The sequence below is a fragment of the Hippopotamus amphibius genome, chromosome 2 (genome assembly GCF_030028045.1).
Source record: "Hippopotamus amphibius kiboko isolate mHipAmp2 chromosome 2, mHipAmp2.hap2, whole genome shotgun sequence".
NCBI lineage: Eukaryota > Metazoa > Chordata > Mammalia > Artiodactyla > Hippopotamidae > Hippopotamus > Hippopotamus amphibius.
Window position 1 is genome coordinate 126,664,752 of NC_080187.1, and position 11,280 is coordinate 126,676,031.

The following is an 11,280-nucleotide window of genomic DNA, read 5'->3' on the forward strand; positions in this document are numbered from 1 at the left end:
CAGAATAATGCAAAAAAACCCAAGGCAAGCAGAAGGACACTTACAGCTGAGACGCTAAGGAAACAGAAATAGTAGTATCAATACCTATTGAACTGGTCCATTCTGGGATCAGTTCTGGATTTTTTTTTTTCTTTCTCTCTCTCTCTTTTTTTTTTTTTTTTTTTTTTTGATTTATTAAATACGATCTTAGCCCTAAGGGATCTACAAGTTTTATAACATAATTTTTTAATGATTTTTTTATTCTTTTTTTTTTTTTGCCTTTTTATATACTTCTATATCTAGCTAAGTTTTTGGTAGTACAGACAAAATATCTCTCATACTTTCCTTTCATCCCTATCTTTTATACATTTCTATTCCTTTCTATTTATTTGCATATTTCCAACCACATTATGCTCTTCTGTTCCCCTTTCTTCCAGCCATTTTAAGTTTATTTTATCTTAACATACTTATAAGCAACACTATCGGTCTGCTCAGACTCCTTGCTCTATTATCAAGATGAAGCACTGCCTTGGTATTTAATATTAGGCTTTTGTCTTTATCTTAGTTCTTAGTACAATTGTCTAATTACATTCTGAGAATCTCCATTCTCTCTGGTGGTACTCCAGCTCTTTTCTATATTTGATCCTAGCTTACAAAATCTCCCTGGATTGATGTTTGTATGTGTAGGGTGTTATTTGTTGTTTGTTTGCTTTTCCTTTGTCTCTGATTTGTTCTGTTTCAGTTGTCAATTTCTGCTGGGTTTCTCTTTGAATATCTGATAGCACACTGGGGTTCTGTTAGGTCTTTCTAGAGCCTTATGTCCTAACGGATTCAGTAATTGTGTGTCTTATACATGTATGTGTTTCCTAGACTTAATATTCATTTAATCCAATACTTGGACATTAGTCTGAGGCTTGGACAGTCTTCTATAAACACCTCTATCGCCAGGACAAGCAACCCCAAAAGTTTGGACAACCATGAGGAAACAAAGAAACACCATGCAGGCAAAGGAGCAGGGAAAAAACCCACAAGACCAAATAAATGAGGAGGAAATAGGAAAAATGCCTGAAAAAGAATTTAGAGTAATGATAGTAAAAATGATACAAAATCTCGATAACAAAATAGAGAAAGTACAAGAAACAGTTCATAAGAACTCAGAAAAACAAACAGCAATGGATAACAAAATAACTGAAATTAAAAATACTCTAGATGCTCTAACCAGCAGAATGACTGAGGCAGAAGAACGAATAAGTGAGTTGGAAGATAGAATGGGGGAAATAACTGCCATAGAGCAGGAAAAAGAAAAAAGAATAAAAAGATTAGAAGACAGTCTCAGAGACCTCAGTGATAACCTTAAATGTACCAACATTCGAATTATAGGCATCCCAGAAGAAGAAGAAAACAAGAAAAGGTTTGAGAAAATATTTGAAGAGGTTATAGTGGAAAACTTCCCCAACATGGGAAAGGAAATAATTAACCAAGTCCAAGAAGCACAGAGAGTCCCATACAGAATAAACCCAAGGAGAAATACACCAAGACACATATTAATCAAACTAACGACAATTAAACATAAAGAAAAATTATTAAAAGCAGCAAGAGAAAAGCAACAAACCACATGTAAGGGAAAACCCATAAGGATAACAGCTGACCTTTCTACAGAAACTCTGCAGGCCAGAAGGGAATGGCAGGATATACTGAAAGTCCTGAAAGAGAGAAACCTACAGCCAAGAATACTCTACCCAGCAAGAATCTCATTCAGATTTGAGGGAGAAATCAAAAGCTTTCCAGACAAGCAAAAGTTAAGAGAATTCAGCACCACCAAACCAGCCTTACAACAAGTGCTAAAGGAACTTCTCTAAGTAGGACACACAAGAAAAGGAAAACACCTACAAATACAAACCCAAAACAATTAAGAAAATGGTAATTGGAACACACATGTCAATAATCACTTTAAATGTAAATGGATTAAATGCTCCAACCAAAAGACACAGACTGGCTGAATGGAGACAAAAACAAGACCCTTCTATATGCTGCCTACAAGAAACCCACTTCAGACCAAGGGATACATATAGACTGAAAGTAAAGGGATGGAAAAAGATATTCCATGCAAATGGAAGTCAAAAGAAAGCTGGAGTAGCAATACTCATATCAGACAAATTAGACTTGAAAGTAAAGACTATTAAAAGAGACAAGGAAGGACACTACATAATGATCAAGGGATCCATTCAAGAAGAACACATCACAGTGGTAAATATCTATGCACCCAACATAGAAGCACCTCAATACATAAGGCAAATGCTAACAGCTATAAAAGGGGACATCGACAGTAACACAATAATAATGGGAGACTCGAACACCCCAGTTACATCAATGGACAGATCATCCAAACAGAAAATAAATAAAGACACACAAGCTTTAAATGACACATTAGACCATCTCGACTTCATTGATATTTATAGGACATTCCATCCAAAAACGACAGACTACACTTTCTTCTCAAGTGCACATGGAACATTTTCCAGGATAGATCACATCTTGGGTCACAAATCAAACCTCAGCAGAAAAATACAATCTTCCAAGACTGAACCAGGAAGAAATAGAAACCATGAACAGACCAATCACAAGTACGGAAATTGAAGCAGTGATTAAAAATCTCCCAACACACAAAAGCCCAGGACCAGATGGGTTCACAGGCGAATTCTATCAAACATTTCGAGAAGAGTTAACACCTATCCTTCTCAAACTCTTCCAAAATATTGCAGAAGGCGGAGCACTCCCAAACTCATTCTACGAGGCTACCATCACCCTGATACCAAAGCCAGGCAAAGATGTCACAAAAAAAGAAAACTACAGACCAATATCACTGATGAATATAGATGCAAAAATCCTCAACAAAATACTAGCTAACAGACTCCAACAGCACATTAAAAGAATCATACACCATGATCAAGTGGGGTTTATCCCTGGGATGCAAGGATTCTTCAATATATGCAAATCAATCAACGTGATACATCATATCAACAAACTGAAGGATAAAAACCGTATGATCATTTCAATAGATGCAGAAAAAGCTTTTGACAAAGCTCAACATCCATTTATGATAAAAGCTCTCCAGAAAATGGGCATAGAAGGAAATTACCTCAACATAATAAAAGCCATATACGAGAAACCAAAAGCCAACATCATTCTCAATTTGGAAAAACTGAAAGAATTCCCTCTAAGAACAGGAACAAGACAAGGGTGTCCACTCTCACCACTATTATTCAGCATAGTTTTGGAAGTTTTAGCCACAGCAATCAGAGAAGAAAAAGAAATAAAAGGAATCCAAATTGGAAAAGAAGAAGTCAAATTGTCACTCTTTGCAGATGACATGATATTATATATAGAAAACCCTAAAGACTCTACCAGAAAACTGCTAGCACTCATTGATGAGTTTAGTAAAGTAGCAGGATACAAAATTAATGCACAGAAATCTCTTGCATTCCTATACACTAACAACGGAAGAGCAGAAAGAGAAATTAAGGAAACTCTCCCATTCACCATTGCAACAAAAAGAATAAAATACCTAGGAATAAACCTGCCTAAGGAGGCAAAAGATCTGTATGCAGAAAACTTTAAGACATTGATGAAAGAAATCAAAGACGACACAAACAGATGGAGGGACATACCATGTTCCTGGATTGGAAGAATCAACATCGTGAAAATGTCTGTACTACCCAAAGCAATTTACAGATTCAATGCAATCCCGATCAAATTACCAATGGCATTTTTCACAGAACTAGAGCAAGAAATCTTACGATTTGTATGGAAACACAAAAGACCCCGAATAGCCAAAGCCATCTTGAGAAGGAAAAATGGAGTTGGTGGAATCAGGCTTCCTGACTTCAAACTATACTACAAGGCCATAGTGATCAAGACAGTATGGTACTGGCACAAAAATAGAAAGGACGATCAATGGAATAGAATAGAGAACTCAGAAGTAAGCCCAAACACATAGGGGCACCTTATTTTGACAAAGGAGGCATGAGTATACAATGGAAAAAAGACAGCCTCTTCAATAAGTGGTGCTGGGAAAATTGGACAGCTACATGGAAAAGAATGAAATTAGAACACTTCCTAACACCAGACACAAAAATAAACTCAAAATGGATGAAAGACCTACATGTAAGGCCAGACACTATCAAACTCCTAGAGGAAAACATAGGCAGAACACTCTTTGACATAAATGACAGCAAGATCTTTCTTGACCCACCTCCTAGAATCATGGAAATAAAATCAAGAATAAACAAATGGGACCTCATGAAACTTAAAAGCTTTTGCACAGCAAAAGAAACCATAAACAAGACTAAAAGGCAACCCTCAGAATGGGAAAAAATAATTGCCTACGAAACAACAGACAAAGGATTAATCTCCAAAATATACAAGCAGCTCATGAAGCTTAATACCAAAAAAGCAAATAACCCAATCCACAAATGGGCAGAAGACCTAAATAGACATTTCTCCAAAGAAGACATACAGATGGCCAACAAACACATGAAAAGATGCTCAACATCACTCATCATCAGAGAAATGCAAGTCAAAGCCACAATGAGGTATCACCTCACACCCATCAGAATGGCCATCATCACAAAGTCTGGAAACCACAAATGTTGGAGAGGGTGTGGAGAAAAGGGAACTCTCCTGCACTGCTGGTGGGAATGTAAGTTGGTACAGCCACTATGGAAAACAATTTGGAGGTTCCTTCAAAAACTACAAATAGAACTACCATATGATCCAGTAATCCCACTCCTGGGCATATACCCAAAGAAAACCATAATCCCAAAAGAAACTTGTACTATCATGTTTATTGCAGCACTATTTACAATAGCCAGGACATGGAAGCAACCTAAATGCCCATCAACAAATGAATGGATACAGAAGATGTGGCATATATATACAATGGAATATTACTCAGCTATAAAAAGGGATGAGATGGAGCTATATGTAATGAGGTGGATAGAACTACAATCTGTCATACATAGTGAAGTAAGTCAGAAAGAGAAGGACAAATATTGTATGCTAACTCACATATACGGAATCTAAAAATGGTACTGATGAACTCAGTGACAAGAACAAGGAAGCAGATACAGAGAATGGACTGGAGAACTCGAGGTATGGGAGGGGGCGGGGGTGAAGGGGAAGCTGAGACGAAGCGAGAGAGTAGCACAGACATATATATACTACCAACTGTAAAATAGTCAGTGGGAAGTTGTTGTATAACAAAGGGAGTCCAACTCAAGGATGGAAGATGCCTTAGAGGATTGGGGCAGGGAGGGTGGGGGGGACTTGGGGGGGGGAGTCAAGGAAGGGAGGGAATACGGGGATATGTGTATAAAAACAGATGATTGAACCTGGTGTACCCCCAAAAAAATAAAAAATTAAAAAAAAATTTAAAAAAATAAATAAATAAGTGTATGAGAGAAGGTGGGGGAGGCTACCTGCCATGCACCGTAAACATGACAGACTTTTCTGGTTTCTTTTTGCTTACTGATCAGAATTGCATTTTCTCACCAGTGGGTCAGCAGAGTAAGAAGCTCTCTTACAATCCTTTCAGTGCTGCTGAACATAGAGATAATGGAAGAATAAACAGGGGTGCAGTAGTTTTATGGCCTGTAAACCAAAAAACAGTTTTCAGTGCCAAAAGCTGTGTTTGTCTTGAGAGGCCAAGGATATTTCTGCAGTGTAGGACAGCTTCAGACCCCACATGAATCTCTCTGGTGATCACAGGGTTTTGGTTTGGGTTCACTTGTTTATGAGGCTAGCTTTGCTACAATGTACAGTTTGCTTACTGCTCAGTTTCTGCTGGAGCAGAATATCATAGGCTGGCTGGAGGGGTCAGGGCTAGTAGGAATTGCAGGTGTTCTTCCAGCAGGCAGGCTGTGGCCAGTGGGAGCAGTGTGCCTGTCCCATCGCTCAGCTCTAGAGAGCCCTGTGAGCACGATACTGTCCCTGGGCCCTGGCGCTTCCCCACCCGGTTGCTCTGAGTCAGCGGTTTCTAATTGGTGGCATGAGGGCTTTGCCTCGCTCCCGATGTTCTCAGCCTTCTCTGCCACTCTAGAGCCAGGGTGCTAAAATGATCTACCTATGTATTATTTCTCCATCACAAGGAAAATTTCTGGAATTTCTACCCCACCTGAGCTATTCTTCTGAAAAACATGTCTTCAGACCTTATTTCTCCACTTCCCATGTAAGCAGGTCCCACAGGCAGACGTCTGGGAGATCTGCTGCCCTGCAAGCAGAGATTCAGAGGAGGATCACGGCGATCAGATGCAGACCTGATTATGCCATTCCCTGCTTCCAGCCCTCTGTGGCTGCCCACTGCCAGATTTAGATTCCTTTCCGTGACCTCAAAGCCTAGTCAGATGTGCCTTCTGCCCCCTTCTCTAGCTTCATCCTATGCCTTTACAGACTGAATGCTTCAAGTACTTATACTTTCAGGGACCTAACACCTCTGGGCTTTTCTTTTCTTTCTTTTTTTTTTAATATTTATTTATTTATTTGGTTGCACCAGGTCTTAGTGGCAGCAGGCATCCCCCTTAGTTGCAACTCAGCAGCTCCTTAGTTGTAGCATGTGGGCACCTTTGTTGTGGCTCCAGGGCTCCTTAGTTGCATCAGGCAGTCTCCTTAATTGTGGCTCTCTGGCTCCTTAGTTGTGACATGCAAACTCTTAGTTGCAGCATGCATGTGGGATCTGGTTCCCTGACCAGGGATCAAACCCAGGTCCCCTGCATTGGGATCATGGAGTCTTATCCACTGAGCCACCTGGGAAGTTCCCAACCTCTAGGCTTTTGACTGTGCAGTTTCCATGAAAGCACTCTGCTGAGAATTTCTCCCTAACTTAATCAGCAGAAATAGCAGGAGAACTTTGGAGAAGGTAGCGCTCTATGAAGGAAGTAGGTGATTGTTGTAGGAAGTATCTTATGTCTGGGACAAATGCCCTCAAATTTTTCTTTGTTAAATTCCATTACAAAAAAAAAAAAAAAAAGATGAGCCTAAGATAGGATGAAGGGTTCACACTGTCAAGGTCATGCATGCTCAGAAGATGGAGAGGTCCCTATAGGCTGCTCTGGGACAGCATTTGCCCTCCTGGCTGTTTCACTGTGGCCCTGAGGGCCCAGGGAGTTAGAGGACATTGGAGAGAATGGATATCCTAGGGAGCAGAGGAGCCTGCTGGTGGCTGATACAGCTGGTCTTGCTCACCTCCTGGAGGGGTCTGAGACAACTGAACTGGCCTCTCCTTGGTGGGCACCTGAAGAAGCTGTCCCTTCATTACAAATGAAAGAGCATCTGGATTTGATGGTGCACTGCTGAGGGTCAGGTTTTGTGGGAAACACATGCTGTTTTCTCTGGTCAGCTTGGCACCTGTTTTCACCTGGCTTGTTCCAACTTGGCTTACTAAAAACATGGGACACTAAGCTGGAAACCAACTAAGACTGATAAAATGTAATGATAAATCCATCCTATATTGAATGTTTACTACATACCAGGTACTGTTCTAAGTACTTTATGTGTATTAACTAATTTAATCCTTAAGAAAACCCAGTGGGCTTGGTGTTACCATAAAGGTTCACCTTTAAGAGTAAGAAAACTGAGGCAAGTGGGAGGTTTAACAATTTCCCAAGGTTCCCTGGCTAGTAACTGGCCACACGTGGATTCAGTCCCAGTACCCTGGTTTCTGAGTCCATACTCGATGTTGCTACTTTTGTACTTTTCATTTTACTTTTGGAGATTTGTGAGATGTTAGGAAGATTTTTATTTGTCTGTTTTTTCAGACAATTTTCCTGATTATACTGGTCAGGATTCTTTTGATTGTCAAGTGACATCAACCAAATCTGAACTAGCAGAGGCCCAAAGTAAAATTTGTGGGCCACCACAGCTTGGCCTACATAACCAAACCATGGGAAGGACAGGGGTATGCCAGCCTCCGGGCCACATGAAACCACAACTCTTCTCCATCTTTCTCTTCCATGTGATACCAGCTTCATTTTCTTGGGCTGCTGTTTTTCTGCTCAGCAAGAAACAGTGCCCACCAATAGCTCCTGGCCTCACATTTCACAGCTTCATCAGTGGAGCAGGACTGAGCCTCTTCCTTTAATTCCTGGGAAGAAAGATGGCCTGGCTTGGAACACCTGTCTGCACAGTGGCCAGTGCTGGCCTCTATGAGCAGCAACAGCTTTCCCAGAAGTAGGTAGTCGGATGGGGAGCAGCTCTCAGAGGCAGGGAGGGTGCTGGTCAGACAGACAGTAGCTGCCCCTGCACTGGGGTGCAGCCCAAGCCCCCAAACGCTTTTCAGCTTGAGAATTAATACCACTTTTATGTGTAATGGGAGTTACTGTTCCTAATTCTGACCCTGAAGCAGTTTGCATTCTCAGTTATCAGAGAACTTTCCAGTAATTCTGTTTGCTGAGAGAGGAATGGATAACTTGTGGGAAATAACTTGTGGGGAAATTTCCACCAGTTTTGACATAGAAAGGGCTTTGCAGTTACCCTGCTTCCTCACTTGTACATCCTGCCTAAAAGATCCTTAGTGACACTGTGCTGCTCATTACTTCTCTTTTTATACTTGTTTTCTATTCTGCTTTTGCATTCCTGTTGCAAGATCATTGCATCCTGTGTTTTTGTGTCTGTTTCATCAGTTAACTGTGTCTTGGGAAAGTCATCCAACCTTGTGGACCTTAATTTAATTTCTTCACCTGTTAGGATAGGCTGACTGTTGTAACAACCCCGAGATATACAGAAGTCTCAACCTGGAAAGAAGTTGCTCAGTCACATAAAGTGTAAAATAGGTGTTTGTGATCAGTGGAGGACTCTTCTCAGGGCCCAAGGCTCCTTCCATTCCTGTGGCTCTGCCATCTTCAACACATGGCCCCCCAAGATCACCTTGCATGTCTGCATGGGCAGCTTGCAGAAGGGGAAAGAGCATGAGGGATTGTGGATGAGAGGCTTTTAGGAACCAGATCTGGAAATAGTCCATGTCTGTCTGTTGCATTGGCCACCTGGCCACACCTAACTGCCCTGGAGCCTGGGAAATGTGATCCGTCTATATCTGTTTGTGCCCAGGAACTGGCTTTGAACAACCAGCCAGTCTCTACCACACCACTTTTGTAACACTTGTAATTCTTCCCCTTTTCCTCTCTTCTATGCATAGCAGTTGTGAAGTTTGGGTGGGATTGAGCCCATCCCCAGTTTCAGGATGGCCCATAATGTCCTTATTGCCACAGGTATTTGTTCAGTAATAGATGCATAACCCAGGCCTAAGTCAGGCAGGGTGTGAAGTCCTCCGGTCCCAGTCACTAGTTCAGAGGCAGGCATATGATATAAACCATCTTAATTAGACTGGAGTGGTTGTGGGGTAGATAACCACCCCCCCCCAAGGCCAATGCCAGCTCCCAGACAAGAACAAACTCTGAGAATTGCAGAGTCACAGAGCCAAAGTCCTACTGAGGCTCAGAAGATCTCACTCCGCACTTCCCGTTTGCATGAGTCAATATGTCCACTTTATGACACAATAATTTGAGGTTAGTTTTCCTTAATTGCAGCCAGAAGCATCCTGACTGATAGAACTTTTAAAAGGAAGGGTAGTAGGGAGAGACAAAGGATAGAGTCTGGGCTTCTATGTTCAGTTTTGGTTCATTGCTACCACGTCCATGACGTTTCTCCAAATATTTGAACACCCAAGCTGGGTCTGAATGGAGGTTATTCTAGTTTGACTTCCCAGTTCCCTGGAATTACATCTGAGATAACTATTTTTTAACATTCTTCTTTTTTCTACTTTTAGACAATGATTTCTCTCTGGATTGAATGATAGTTTCATTGAAGAATAAATTCAGACATTTTATTTGTCTTCTACCAAAGTGAACAGAATATAGTTCATATGCTTTCTTTTCCCATGTCTTATTTAAGTAACTTCTTTAAAGTTTGCGGGAGAATTTTTTCTGTTTTTAAGGATTCATGTGATTAGATTAGGCCAACTAGGCTAATCTCCCTCTCTTGAGATTCATAACCTTAATCACATCTGCAAAATCCCTTTTGACATGAATTGTAACAGGTTCATAAATTCTAGGGATTAGGGTGTGGGCAACTTTCATGGGGGGGGGCATTATTCAGCTGAAAGGTCTAGATTTTTTTTAATAAATTTATTTATTTATTTATTTATTTATTTATTTTATTGGCAGTGTTGGGTCTTCGTTGCTGCACACGGGCCTCCTCTAGTTGTGGCGAGCGGCGGCTACTCTTCCTTGTGGTGCTCAGGGTTCTCATTGCGGTGGCCCCTCTTGTTGTGGAGCACGGGCTCTAGGCATATGGGCTTCAGTAGTTCCGGCCCATGGGCTCAATAGTTGTGGTGCATGGGCTTAGTTGCTCCTTGGCATGTGGTATCTTCCTGGGGCAGGGATCAAACCCATGTCCCCTGCATTAGCAGGCAGATTCTTACCCACTGCGCCACCTAGGAAGTCCAAAAGATCTAGGTTTTTAATGTTAATCATTTTTTATCGCTTTTTCCTGGAAGACAGTGTACCTTTCCAAACTGTATTTTGGGCACATTTTTCACATATTTTATTTATGAGCATTTTTTTTCTGTTTCATGTGTTGAAACCACTACTTTAAGAATCCAGTTATCTTCAGGATTGGATTATTTAGGTTCCCTCTCATTTTATTGCTAAAAACTGCATTAAAAATCAATTTAGAGAGGTATAATTTACATACCAAAACTGTGTCTGTTTAAAGTGATGAGTATTAACAGAAGTACACAACCACAAAACCCCAGCCCCATTCATGATACAAAAGATTCCCGGCAATCCAAAATCTTCCTTTGCAGCCCATCCCTCCTTCCACTCTTCTAATTGCTTTAAAAGCTTCTCTTTCTCTCTCAACAGTGCATTCACTTCCAAGTCTTGCCTCTATGCCATTTGTTTCATTTTCAGCCATGTTCTGTTTTTGTGCTTCTGAATTATTTGCTAGTTTCTAATAAAGTTATCTTTCATACTTTGTTTCCTCAGCTCCATAGTTTTCCATTTTATTCTTATGTTTTATAATCTCATGTCTAAGCTCTTATGTTAGTGAGTTGCTTTTTTTTAAATTGAGATACAGTTAACATACAATAAACTGCATATATTTAGAGCATATAATTTGGTATCCCAATCTCCCAATTCATTCTCCTCCCCCAACCCTCCCTGCTTTCCCCACTTGGTGTCCAAATGTTTGTTCTCTACATCTGCATCTCTATTTCTGCCTTGCAAACAGGTTGATTTGTACCATTTTTCT

General features: G+C 40.7%; 1 pseudogene; it reads right to left on the reverse strand.

The window, feature by feature from the left end:
- LOC130844490 (olfactory receptor 4F6-like) overlaps window positions 1–7,423 on the reverse strand; it is a 32,150-nt pseudogene extending 24,727 nt beyond the window's left edge.
- Between the last annotated feature and the right edge of the window lie 3,857 nt (window positions 7,424–11,280).